The following is a 12,010-nucleotide window of genomic DNA, read 5'->3' as shown; positions in this document are numbered from 1 at the left end:
TTGGATCAGCCTTTTCCTGTTTGATCAAGTTGCTTAAAGTGGATTTTGTTCAATTAGCCAAGCCAAACTGATATCTGGTGTGCAATGTGCTGCAAAGTCTCTGTTTGCACCAGCAAAGGTTACCATGTTCAGCAGTGCTTCAGGGTATCCCTGCTGAATATCCGTTTGCTAGAGAAAACTAATAGCAAATGAAATGTAAGTGCTGTACTTAGGATGCTTTTTTGTGCCTGCCTCATGCATTATTACAAGCATGAATTTCTTTATGCTCTGGATGGATTTAATTGGGTTGGATTCTGTTCAAAATTATGTTAAATCCAGAATAACTCTGTTTTAGGTGAGCTGGTTTCAATACTGCTGGTGTAGATCTATGTGCTGATAGTTAAGTTTTACCCCCTAATTTCTCATTGGTGTCAGTTAGCAGTCTCAATCTAGTTGTCTATAGATCATCACAATGTATAGGGATCTGATTGCTAACAGAACATAGACATAAAAACAATTTTTGGAGGTGTGGACTTCATTATTTAATATATCCAACTTGTGGTATTGGCTGAGTAAATATTGCTTTCTCTGAAATTCCCTTATCATTACTGTTGTTGTCTGGGATTATTTTTCAAGCAGGGGTTAGGCTAAATTTCTGTAACAAAAGAGTAAACATACTCGAGCAGAAGTGTGGGGTTTAGTAATGCATATCAGAGTTTCATCTATGGTGCACAAAGCAAATACTGGTTGGTTTCTTAATATCTTGAATTAAACTCATCTGTCAGTTATTCCAATATACAACCAGAATAACTGAGGTTGGTGAAGAAATGTATTCAGCCTCTAGTATGACAAAAAATAACAAATCACACTCTTTCCTTAATTCAAAGTACAATAAAATTGTTGCTTGATATGAAGTGCTTAAGCAATATTAGAATGCTTTTTGCCTAATCTCTGTTTTACAGATTAAAACCCAAATACTTCCCATGCAATAAGAACTTATTAAAGCAGGTTGTTGCCCAGGGAAATATGTCTTTTGGATGTGATTCTATGAGCTCCCTGGGGGGTGGTGGGAAGTAATTAGTGTTGCATGTTCTTCTAAGGAGAAAAATGGGCCCAGAAAACTACTACCATATACAAAGTATTGCAACTACAGAGTGTAAATTGCTTACTGATGTCAGGCTTGTTGTTCATGGGGGGCAACGTAAGTTAGAAAGTCCTAACTGGAAGCAAGCAGGGGTGCTGGAGATGTACTGGAGAAAGATGAGGTGACCCATTTTACAAAACTGGGAAAACAGAATCCTAGATTGATAGTTATTTCATAAGTACCTTCTATATGCATTAGTGAAATTTTGGCCAAATGGGCTGACTTCAATTCATGGTGATGGTATTTCACTTTAAATTCATGGACAGTTTCTTGGCTTGTAAGATGTTGCTAAATAATTTTCAGTAATTGCCACAGTCTCTCTTGTTTTGCTTAAAGGAACTCAGTATTGTGGATCAGCCCCTTGGTGCCTTTTTAAATTAAAACAATTAGGTGTACAATTAAACTCTCTCCTGTAATGTGAGATCCAGACTCAAGTGTATCTCACAATGCAGCAGTGTGAGCTGGTGGGAATGATGAGCATCTGGGACCGAACAGATTTGGCCACTGGTTTCACTCTTCAGTTTTCCCTCCTACCTCTTGTCTACTTCATTTACTATAAGTAGGGACCATTTATTACTGCACTTCTGAACAGCACCTGGTCTAGAAGCATCCATCTCCTAAAAGCTGCTGGAATATAAATAAGACAAAAAAGAGCTTTTTCCTTGTGCTAATATTTTGTTGGAGTTTTCATGCAGAATTTTGGCCTGGAGTAAAGTATAATTGGGAGACAGGTTTTAACTGGGGAGGCCACACTGACCTATTTCAGCAAGGGACCACAGAACAACAAACCCGTGTTATGTTCTAAACGTAACTGAAATCAGAAATGAAGCTTGGGTTCGAGAGCTCCTCCAGAATTCAAGGCTGGTTTCTCCCTTCACCCTCTGAAATATCTAGGAAAAGAACAAACAGGAGGACAGAAATGAGGTTATTCCACAAAGCAGGGGAAAAATAGTTGTAGTACTGGGAGTCTGAGGGCATTATCTGGTTTTGCACTTTAGCTGTGTCCTCCCAAATCACCCTGTTAGTACAGATGCTGCCCCTCCTCCCTGTGCATGGGGCCCTGAAAGTTATAATATCATTATTAGAGCTGGCAGACATTCCATTTGTCTTTCATTACATTTTCCTCTTTAAATTTTTCCTTCACTCTTATATACATTATATATAATGTATATATGCAGTACGGATACACAGGGTACACACATGCACATATGTATAAGCTAGCAGCTAATTCTCAAAACATCACAAAACCTAATGCTGTAACATGGTATATGTTCTCTCCTTCCTCTTTCAAAATATGTTGTAAATTCCACTGCATTTTTTTTTTCTTTCCTTTTCCCCCCTGATTTACAACAGGTAAATCAGCAATGCTGCTTCTGTGAGACTGGTGGGATTTTCCCCCTTGGGATGACTGTTGCACAAGAAGAACTACCAATAACTGAAGTGTAACAACCGTGACTGTCATGGTAAGCAAACACTGAGCTTTCTAGGAGATTTTCACTAAAATAAGTGAATGCATGATCAAACCTGAGGAGTAGAGAAAGGAGAAAGCAGAAAAATTGTTGTGTGTTTTTTTTTTCCTGCTATTCAGTGTTAACAGCATGGAGCACAGCATTGACAGAGACATTTTCCAAAACGTTGGTGTAGAAAAAATTAGTTTGTTTTGCTAAAATGAATAAAGGTCATTTTGATAAAATGAAGATTTTTGTGCAACTTTCCAGCTAGTGCATCTCTTTAGATTAGATTTAGGTTAGCAACTAATACTTTTTGAATCCCTATAGTCTTACAGAACTAAGTGGATCAGACCATGATCTGCAAAACCCCTACAATTTCAGAGGTATTCCCTAATAAAAAGACTTGTTCAGTGTGACCACTGGTCATGTAAATTGGTATATGGCATAAAAATGCATATCAGATCTGTGCCTGAAACTGTACATTTGGGGTCAGAAAACTTGCTAAAAACTCCAATTTGAGGGCATTTTATCACTGTGGCTACTCATTAGTTAAAACAAAACAAAACAAAACCAAACAACAACTTTGTCATTTGCTGATTAACTCTGATTTCTGAATGATTAATTTGCTGTCATGTACTCTTTAAGATATGAAGTCGGTCTAATTAAAGACAGATGTGCAAAATATAGCCTATATGATGGATATAAGGAAAACATACTTTTCCATGAGAGTGGCAAAGCCCACAGCCACAAATACCTTTCCAGTTTGGTAACCTCAAAAATTCATCCTCAAATATTATTCATCTCAGTGGCCTGCAAGGATTTATCAGGGGTTATAGCTTCCTGAAAACATCTGTGAAACTAGGAGTTTTGTATATATGCATATTTTTCAGTCGGTAAACAGACACTTTCTTTTACTATACCCACAGATTTAAGACAGCAGCAATTATGAGTAAGGCAGTCAGGAAGGGACTCAAGTGTTCAAAAATGGATATTATGGGGAAAATATAGCTTGATGTTTACAATAACATCTCCAATTTAAAGTCATAAAAGGCATCTTTCCAACATGTCAATATGTCTACTTACCAATCTTTTATTTTTTAAAATAGCTTCTCATTTTGGATGAGGAAGGAAGAGTATACCCACCTATAGATGAATTCAGTGGACCTGAAACTCCAGGAGTTGGGTAAAAGGCATCTGATATTCACTGATTTTGATGAACAACCACTTCTTGGTTTATAGACATTGTTGAATCACTGTTATATCAGATTTCTTCATAGTCACTATGGCATTTTTAAAAGATATGGTTATTAGAAATAAGAAAAAAGGAAAAGTCTCCATGGGATGTAGGACAGATACTGGAGTGTGCTAAAGACTAAAAGTGTACAAAAATGCATCCCAACCAACACCAGCTACTAATGTCACTCAGAGATTTAGTTTGTGAAGGAGCCGCAGGATAAGCTACTGAATGACAGTGCTGGATTAAATAGTTGCTGATGATACTAATTTTCTATATTTCCATGACTAGCTAAGATGGATGGTTTATAGCAACTACTTCTGGATGTGTAGCTGTGGAGCAGAGAGGGGCAGTGATTCCTCGAAACTACTAGATTTCCTCATCTCCTGTTTTAAAAACAGATACAGTAGGGGCTGCTCCTGTGCTTCAGTTCTGTAGACTAAACTGTATTTTCCTATTGATTTTCTTATTTTTTTTTTTTAGCTTATCCCTTTGATGTCATCTCTTAAGGCTCGTAGATATTGTCCCCAGAGCCTCATTAATTTCAATATGATAGCCATTTTAGATAATCCATCATTAGAAAAAAAAAAAAAAAAATCAATATTTCTTTAGGTTTGTGCCTGTTTCAGCTTTCCAGTCCCTTGAACAAATGGAAGGTTTTCTCCAGAGCACTCTATATATCTGTTGGTTGGAGTTCTTTCCTTATCACCCTGATGCTGAGCCCCAACAAGGTCTTTATATGTGTGCAAGAGCTAAAAGATCAGATGTGCAAATATATAACGGATTATAGCAGCTAAAGTAGACTTGACCTGTGCTCTGTGGTGGTTGTTTTTATTATTATATTTTTATTTTATTTTTATTTTTTAAATTGAAGCATTATGTCTTCTATCCTTTCTGAGCTTTTTGTATTTGCACTTGGTTTACTTAGCAGACAACACTAAAAAGAGTAATTTGGAGGATCTCTACATTTGTCCTGAGCTATTAAATTACCAGAAAAATGGCAAAGCTAGAAAATCTAGGGGACAAGAACAGAAATCAAAACTACCCAATGAAATGCTGCATGATTTCTTTGGTAGGAACTTTATTTTCAGCTCCTCTGTTTACTATAGCACAGAAGACGATTCAGATGATCACAGTCAAAGATCAGCTCCTTTTTGGTGCTTCCATGGACCTGAGCCAAAATCTGTTGATGTTTATCTCATGTACTGAAAATATAGTGTGAACATATAGAGGGGAGTGGAGTTTCATCACAGAAATTTTAGAATACAAAAAAAAAAAAAGTCAAGGAAAAAGGTAAGTGCTTTTAGACCCACAACTAAGAATTTGTAAGATAAAAGCCAAAATCTAACTCCCAGGTTAGTTTTTGGAAATCTGGGAGATTATATTTTAAGATATATGAGTATGACTTTGGTAGAAGAATAGCTTAAAAAGGGTGCTTTAGGTGATAGAAAAGGGCTTATAAAATAATAAGGGCATCCCCTGAAATAGAAAGAACAACAGCAACATAGGACAGTCATCATGCTTTCAGTGCAAAAGGAGAATTTGCATTCCTAACCTCCCGCATTGGAGCTGGGTCTTGAATAGCGTTTCTGTTTTCTCTTCAGCTGAGCTAATGCCAGATCTTCGTAAGTGTCAACACTGCAACCAAAAAAGCTCAAAGTGGCAGGAACGTTGTTTGTGGGGGAGATTGGAGTCGGAGCAAATACTCTCGTCAAGGTTGCTTGCTCCTGACTAATGACGTGTCGTTTGCAGTAAGAAAAGCCAAAAAGACTTGCCCACAGGCAGCACAGTTCTCCAGATGAGTCCCATGCCTACTCCAAGGAGCAGCCGGTGAGGTAATGCTGCTCCTCTCTCCAGGCTGGACTATCTGCTTTAGTCAGGGGTTGACATCACCCTCGGCCAAGGAATCCAACGTAATTCTTGATGGTTCTATGTGTCATTTTCTCTATTGGCAGGGAGAATTCATCTTATGTGACTTCACGTTCTAAAAAAATTGCAGATTGAGTGTAAGTCACCTACACTCCCCATGTGCTTTGTTTAGAGAGATTGGCATTGCTATGCGATTCGTTCCTGGTCCATTGGAGACCTGGGATGAATCACCCTCTGGACATAGGATGAGGGAAAATAGCCACAAGTTGTGCCAGGGGAGGTTTAGATTGGATATTAGGAAAAATTTTTTCATGGAAAGGGTTGTCAGGCATTGGAACAGGCCGCCAGGGAAGTGGTTGAGTCACCATCCCTGGAGGTGTTTAAAAGATGTGTAGATGTGATGCTTAGGGACGTGGTTTAGCGGTGGACTTGGCAGTGCTGGGTGCATGGTTGAACACAATTATGTTAAAAGTATTTTCCAACCTAAACTATTCTGTGATTCTACAACATGCCAATTTTTCTTTAGTGGATGCAGAGTTACTGATGTTTCCAATTCAGATATGAAGCCTCAGTCTGGATGGTGAAAATTAGGAGAACCGAGTTGCTTGGTGTGGTAGACTGTGATCTGTACAGCTGGGCTGCTGCAAACCCGTATTTCCCTGGCTGGCATAAATTTAGAGTAGTGTTTGGGGAACCTTTCACCCCAAGGGTAATGAAGCAGGTGAGTGAGGGAAGGACTGGAAGGTTGGGTACTTCTCCTTTGGCTTTTTCCGTATGTTTTGGTTCTATGGATAGCAGGCTCCAATGTCTGTTTTCTGCTTTCTACTCAGTGTTGAATACGTCAACAGTTTGAAGGAGTTTGAGCTTGATTGGTCTAATACAGAGCAGAGATCAGCTAAAACTCTTGCTATTGAGTCTGGATTTTCCCATGTAAGCCCAGCCTAGGAAAGACTTCCGTGGAAAAGAAGTGGATGTTGTCTTTGTAGGAATTAAGTGGAAACAGAGCGTTCCCTGCCATCACGAAAAGTCTCAGCTGTGAGACACTAAAGTTAACTGAAGTAAGTTACATGTTAATTTTGGTGAGTGAGCTGGAGTTTCACAAATGTGTTAATGCTTTCATGAGTTGATGGTGTCAGGTATGATTTATTCTAAAAATATTATTTTTCAGTCAAAATGTTTTGTTCCTCCAAATTTGTCAGTTTTGCTAATTAAGACATAAATTTCCTCTTACTTAGAGAACCTAAAGTAAAGCTGATTCTGACTTTTGAAATCTGAGCCACATGTACTGCGCAGAAAGTGAGTTGCCAAGGGCCTCAAATTTAAGTCAGGAGTCACCATGACTGATGTTTGCAAACAGAAATAAGAACAAAAATGTTGTGTTTCTGTCCTTTTGTTACTTTTCATTTTGTCCATTATTAAATATTTTAATTTCCCTCCCTTCTTCTGTGAATATCAAAATTCAATTACAAATGAGAAATCATTTTGAAGCCAATGAATATTCTTTTCCTCAAAAAGTATTTAGTGAAGTTTGTTCCCTTTTTATTCATCATTATTTCAAATGTTGATCAGCTGATTTCTTTCAAGAAAGGAAAGAAACAAGAAGTCCTCTGAAATACTCCCAAGGAATACCCACTGACAGAGGTATTTGTTGATGTGAGGAAAAATATGCCATTCCAAAAATATTGCAGGCATTTCCTCATTATGAGAACCTGCTCCTGCTTATGGAAAACAGAGAAGAGAAATTCCAACTGGTGCATGCAGTCATCAGGTGTTTGCTGCGAAGTGTTTGCCAGCAAAGGACAAGTTTGCAAAGGGCATCGGTCTCCAGGAGACCCCATGTAGGCTGGGAAGTGAGATTTTACTCAGATTTTACCCAGGCATCCAAAAAATGGGATTTATTCCTGAGACACCAGTGACCTGTGGCTACATGATGTCCAGTTTTTATTCCCAGTGGGAGCTCCTGTTTCTCAACAGATCTGAAATTCAGGCTGTTTCATTTTTAGAAACCTAAATGAGCACTTAGCACTTCTGAAATTCTGGCCGTGGGCAAATGCACAGTAACAAAGAACTAAAGTTACATGGACTCAGAAAGAACAAGTCATAAGGTTAGCTTTTGGTCATCAGAACAATGTAAAACATCTTAGATTTGTTCCCCAAATCCAATTCAGGTTTCATCTGCACTGAACAGTCAGTATATCAGTGAAATAACTGGGAATTCAATGAATTAACCAATCTGAAGTAATTGCTGGTAGTTGGGTCTTTGTGTGATTTGTGCTTGACAATTTGTAAGGACCACAATCTACCATTCGAAGCTGGTAGTAAAAGTTTTTTAGTGGTGGTATGTTTATCTTTTTGTTTGTTTATTTCATTTTGGTTTTAATCATCCTAGAAGAATTTTCTAAGCATAGTGATTTGCGCTTGCTTAACTTTCTATTTTCCCTAAATCTCTGTCATGGAAGATTGAATCCAATTGATCTAAAAGCAAAATGAGTAAATCTTAAATGAATGTGTTTGGCAGGAGCAAAGCAAAATAGTTTGCTGGAGGGAAAGATGGTCAAAGTCCTGATCTTTTGCTTTTCTCCTTTCCCTCCTCCATCATATAAATGATGGGTGATGTTATCCCATGTCCATAACGTCATCGTCCATCATGTCATGTCTGTCATGGAGACCTGAAGAAGGCCATGTGTTTAATGCAATATTTCTTGTAATAAGAAATATCTGACAATGTCAAGAGAGATTTTTCAGGCTAACTGTACCACAAGTAGCATTCAGTGATGTATACCACAAGAAATTGCACCCAAGAAAGGAGAGAACTGATTTAATAGACATCTGGTCTAGATAAATTTGTCATGTCTGCTGTTGTAATTATATGCTAATTACATGATTTCACACTACTTATAATCTCAGAAGCGTACTGTTTCTAATTATACATTACCTCCCAAAAAAGGCCTTACTGGCTTCTGTCGTTCAAATATTGGTTTTATTCAGATTGCCTCTCTCTCAGTAGGTAATTTTATGGCTACTGTTGTTGCTGATACCCAAGAACCACCTGGACATTGGTAGATTTATGCTCACTGAGTCCTGCAAGGGCAGGAAAGAGTATAATAATTGCTGCATTTCAGATGGAGAAAATCTTCGAAACAGTGGTAGGACTTTTAAATATGCTTCTAAGAATAAAAGAAGAAAACTTCTGTGCCAAAAATACAGTTAGTGGCTTATGTCTGCCTCAGCATTTTGCATAGCAACAGGTCTTTTGTTAGCTTTTAGTGTCTCTGAGACCTCTCCTCATATGCAGCATAGACTTACTTTCTTTTAAAAACCAGCCTCCAGAGATGGATGTGCAGCTGCCACAGCTGGAAACATCTTCTCCCACCACTAACCCAGCCAAAGAAATGATGTTTCTGATGGCTTGCTCGTAGTGCTTTGTTTTCTCTCTTAATTAATCAGAGTTCTTATCTTTTCTGCACTTCATCTTGTCTAACAGGCATTCCCCAAAACATCTGAATTTTATTTCTAGGAATAAGTGTGTTGTCTTATTGGGACCATGTGTTCATCAGAGTTTGCCCTCTGTTGTCTCTGCAGCACATATGAGAAACCATATTGATTCATTCCCAGGGGACTATCTTTGAGTATTCATGCTATTTTTATTAAACAAAAATCTATCTTTTTCCTCCCTTCTCCCACTCCCCCTGCACCCTCCAGCTATATCTAGCCTTGCTGAGCCAAAAAAAGGAACAAATGGAAAAACATATTAAAAATAAGCTTTTGTCCACATGGAGGAGGATTGTCATCAATTTGCAAACTAGGAAGTCTGTGTTATACCCTCCAGTTTTACCTTTGGTTATCTGTACATCTCAGGTACCTGTGCAGGTGAGTCAATGCCTGAGCACTCAAGGAATGGATGCTCCCAGTCTTGTCCCCTCACTGGAAAACCAGCAAGGTGTTTTGCAAAAATCCCAGTTATCTCCATATGCAATGCATTGTGGTCAACTCACCTATACAAGCATCAGTCTGGCAGCCCAGAGGGAATGTTCGTATATAGAAGCTTTTCCCTCATTGTAAGACTGTTGCTAAGAGTTGTGGGGGAGGGGTATAGCAACCCCAAGGGGGAATATTTGCTGCTGTTGCCAGTACGGTTTTTGTTCCCGCCCCACAGCCCCAGCAGCAGTGTGGGGGTGTGTGCTGAGCCCGTGCTCCCCACACATTCTCCTCCTCCTTGGGGTGAGAAAAGGGAGAATATGGGACAGGCAGAGGGTTCTTTGCTTTTCTGATCCATTCTGGTGAAACCTTTTCAAATCCACAGGTCTACCTAATAGGGTTAACGTCTTTGAAACATGTTGGATTTATCTTTACGTGTGGTCACCACTTGGACCAGAGCTGCCCTATCTTTTCTCTGCACTGAGAGAAGGTTAAAAATGGGTGTTGAAGAAAGGTTGGGTCCTGGCTTGGGTCCCACCAGGTCTCCTCTCACCCCAGAAGCTCAGAGTTTCTTCCAGAGCCTCGTCTACTCGATGTATCACAGAATCACAGAATGTTAGGGATTGGAAGGGACCTCAAAAGATCATCTAGTCCAATCCCCCTGCCAGAGCAGAAACACCCAGATGAGGTTACACAGGAAGGTGTCCAGGTGGGTTTTGAATGTCTCCAGAGTGGGAGACTTCACAACCCCCCTGGGCAGCCTGGTCCAGTGTTCTGTTACCCTCACTGAGAAGAAATTTCTTCTCAAATTTAAGTGGAGTGTCTTGTGTTCCAGTTTGAACCCATGTAGTAGCCTTTGTTTGACCTTCTTATCACTGGAGTGTTGCAGGAAGGGCCAGACCACCTGTACACAGCCTGTGGACACACACAGATGTAGATGAAGTAGTTCCTTGAGAGCTCCCATGTTTGTGCCCCATGGGGAGCTCAAGTCCTGGAAAGAGTGTCTCAGCAGAAAGCTGTTGATCGGCCCCATGAATCTCTATGTCCAAATCTTTCTTTACTGATGCCCTGCTCTGTGAAGGCTTTGAGATTCCTCCTTTCTCCAAACTGCCCCTTGTGTGATCATCATGTGTTTCCAACAGAGGCCAGCCAAGACTGATGCGTGTCCTGTGGATGCCCTGGGAGTTGCCAACAAGATGAGCAAAGGAACCGAAGGCTCGTTGTTCTTCAGGGTGATGCCAAAGCACCAAGATCCAAACACTAGCCCTCTCCCACCTACCACCAGCCTGTTTCCTCCATCAGAGGTAGGTTTCAAAGTGCAGGTTTGTATGTCTAACACTTGAGGTCAAATGGAGAGATATCTCTCCCTAGCCCCAAACTGGCACACTGTATCAGATTAAATAATTGTAAAATTATGAAGAAACCAGCTAGAGATTTTCTGGTTCTTGACTGGGAGAGGTGTCTGCTTCATTGTGTTAATGAACAGTTCTGAGCAGATGTGAGGGCACCTCAAAGTGAGCTACTTTTCTCCTGATGTTAATGAAACTCAGCCCCAGCCTTGAATAAATCACAGTCAAGTTGCAGCTATGACTCAGAAAGTGATGTAAGGAAGCAGGGAAAGGAAAAAGAAGAAACTGTTCAGCCCTCAACAAAGTTTTGGTAATCTTCATGACTGCTTTTGTCCTGCAGAGGTTTGGAACAGGGCACTGACATCTGTTTGAAATAACTAGAAATGTCATGTAGTATCACTCCAACACCACCTTCCATAACAAGTCAGTCCTGACTATCAATATGGATGTGATGTTGAAATCTGGCCCCGAACTATTAAATTTGCTCTATAACCTTTTTCACCCCCAATAACCTTTTCTCTTTCCCAGAATGAAAATTGTCCAAGCGCATCCTCGCAGCCCTGCTTTCTTTGGAAATAAGCCTTAACCCTCACGTCAGATGGAAAAATCTAGAACACTGAGGGATCTCTAAACCAAACGATACCAGGGCAGAAGCCCAAATTTCATCTCTCTAGACTGCAACTACCCAAAAGCATGGTGAATACAAATATGACTATTTTAAAGGTAAGAAACCCATAAAAAAAACCCAAACTGGAATTTTAGAAATATGAGAACTCTTAGCTGTGATAGTAGCAGAGTGCTGAGAATCAGGCAGGATTCTGCCCATAGCTGAGTTAAAAGAATATGCCAGATTAATAGGCATAATCAAGACTGACATTGGGTAAGAGGCAAGCACAACTAATCAGATGCTAACTTAGCTGATGCTGGCATTACTGAAAGCCTGGGGCCATAGTCCAAGGATAAAAACATAACATCTTATCTAACCAAGGAGTCATTTGTGTACCACTAGTTGCAACATGTTCTTAAAAAAGGAAAGAAGGGGTGAAAAAAAAAGTATCTATGGCAC

General features: G+C 39.6%; 1 protein-coding gene across 20 annotated transcripts in view; it reads left to right on the top strand.

The window, feature by feature from the left end:
* LOC102083551 (hepatocyte nuclear factor 4-beta) overlaps nt 1–12,010 on the top strand; it is a 69,908-nt gene that overhangs the window by 31,581 nt on the left and 26,317 nt on the right. For 11 of the 20 annotated variants that reach the window (XM_065028865.1, XM_065028860.1, XM_065028862.1 and 8 more), the window contains 4 exons: nt 2,477–2,586; nt 3,681–9,547; nt 10,738–10,899; nt 11,473–11,667. The gene's annotated coding sequence lies outside the window, so the exon portion shown is untranslated. Of the gene's footprint in view, nt 1–2,476; nt 2,587–3,680; nt 10,900–11,472; nt 11,668–12,010 lie in introns of all 20 variants that reach the window. The other 9 variants (XM_065028870.1, XM_065028868.1, XM_065028867.1 and 6 more) reach the window with 8 other exon arrangements.

This window comes from Columba livia, chromosome 13 (assembly GCF_036013475.1).
Source record: "Columba livia isolate bColLiv1 breed racing homer chromosome 13, bColLiv1.pat.W.v2, whole genome shotgun sequence".
In the NCBI taxonomy this organism is placed as follows: Eukaryota; Metazoa; Chordata; class Aves; order Columbiformes; family Columbidae; genus Columba; species Columba livia.
The sequence above is the reverse complement of the archived record's forward strand: the minus strand, read 5'-3'. Positions and strand labels throughout refer to the sequence as shown.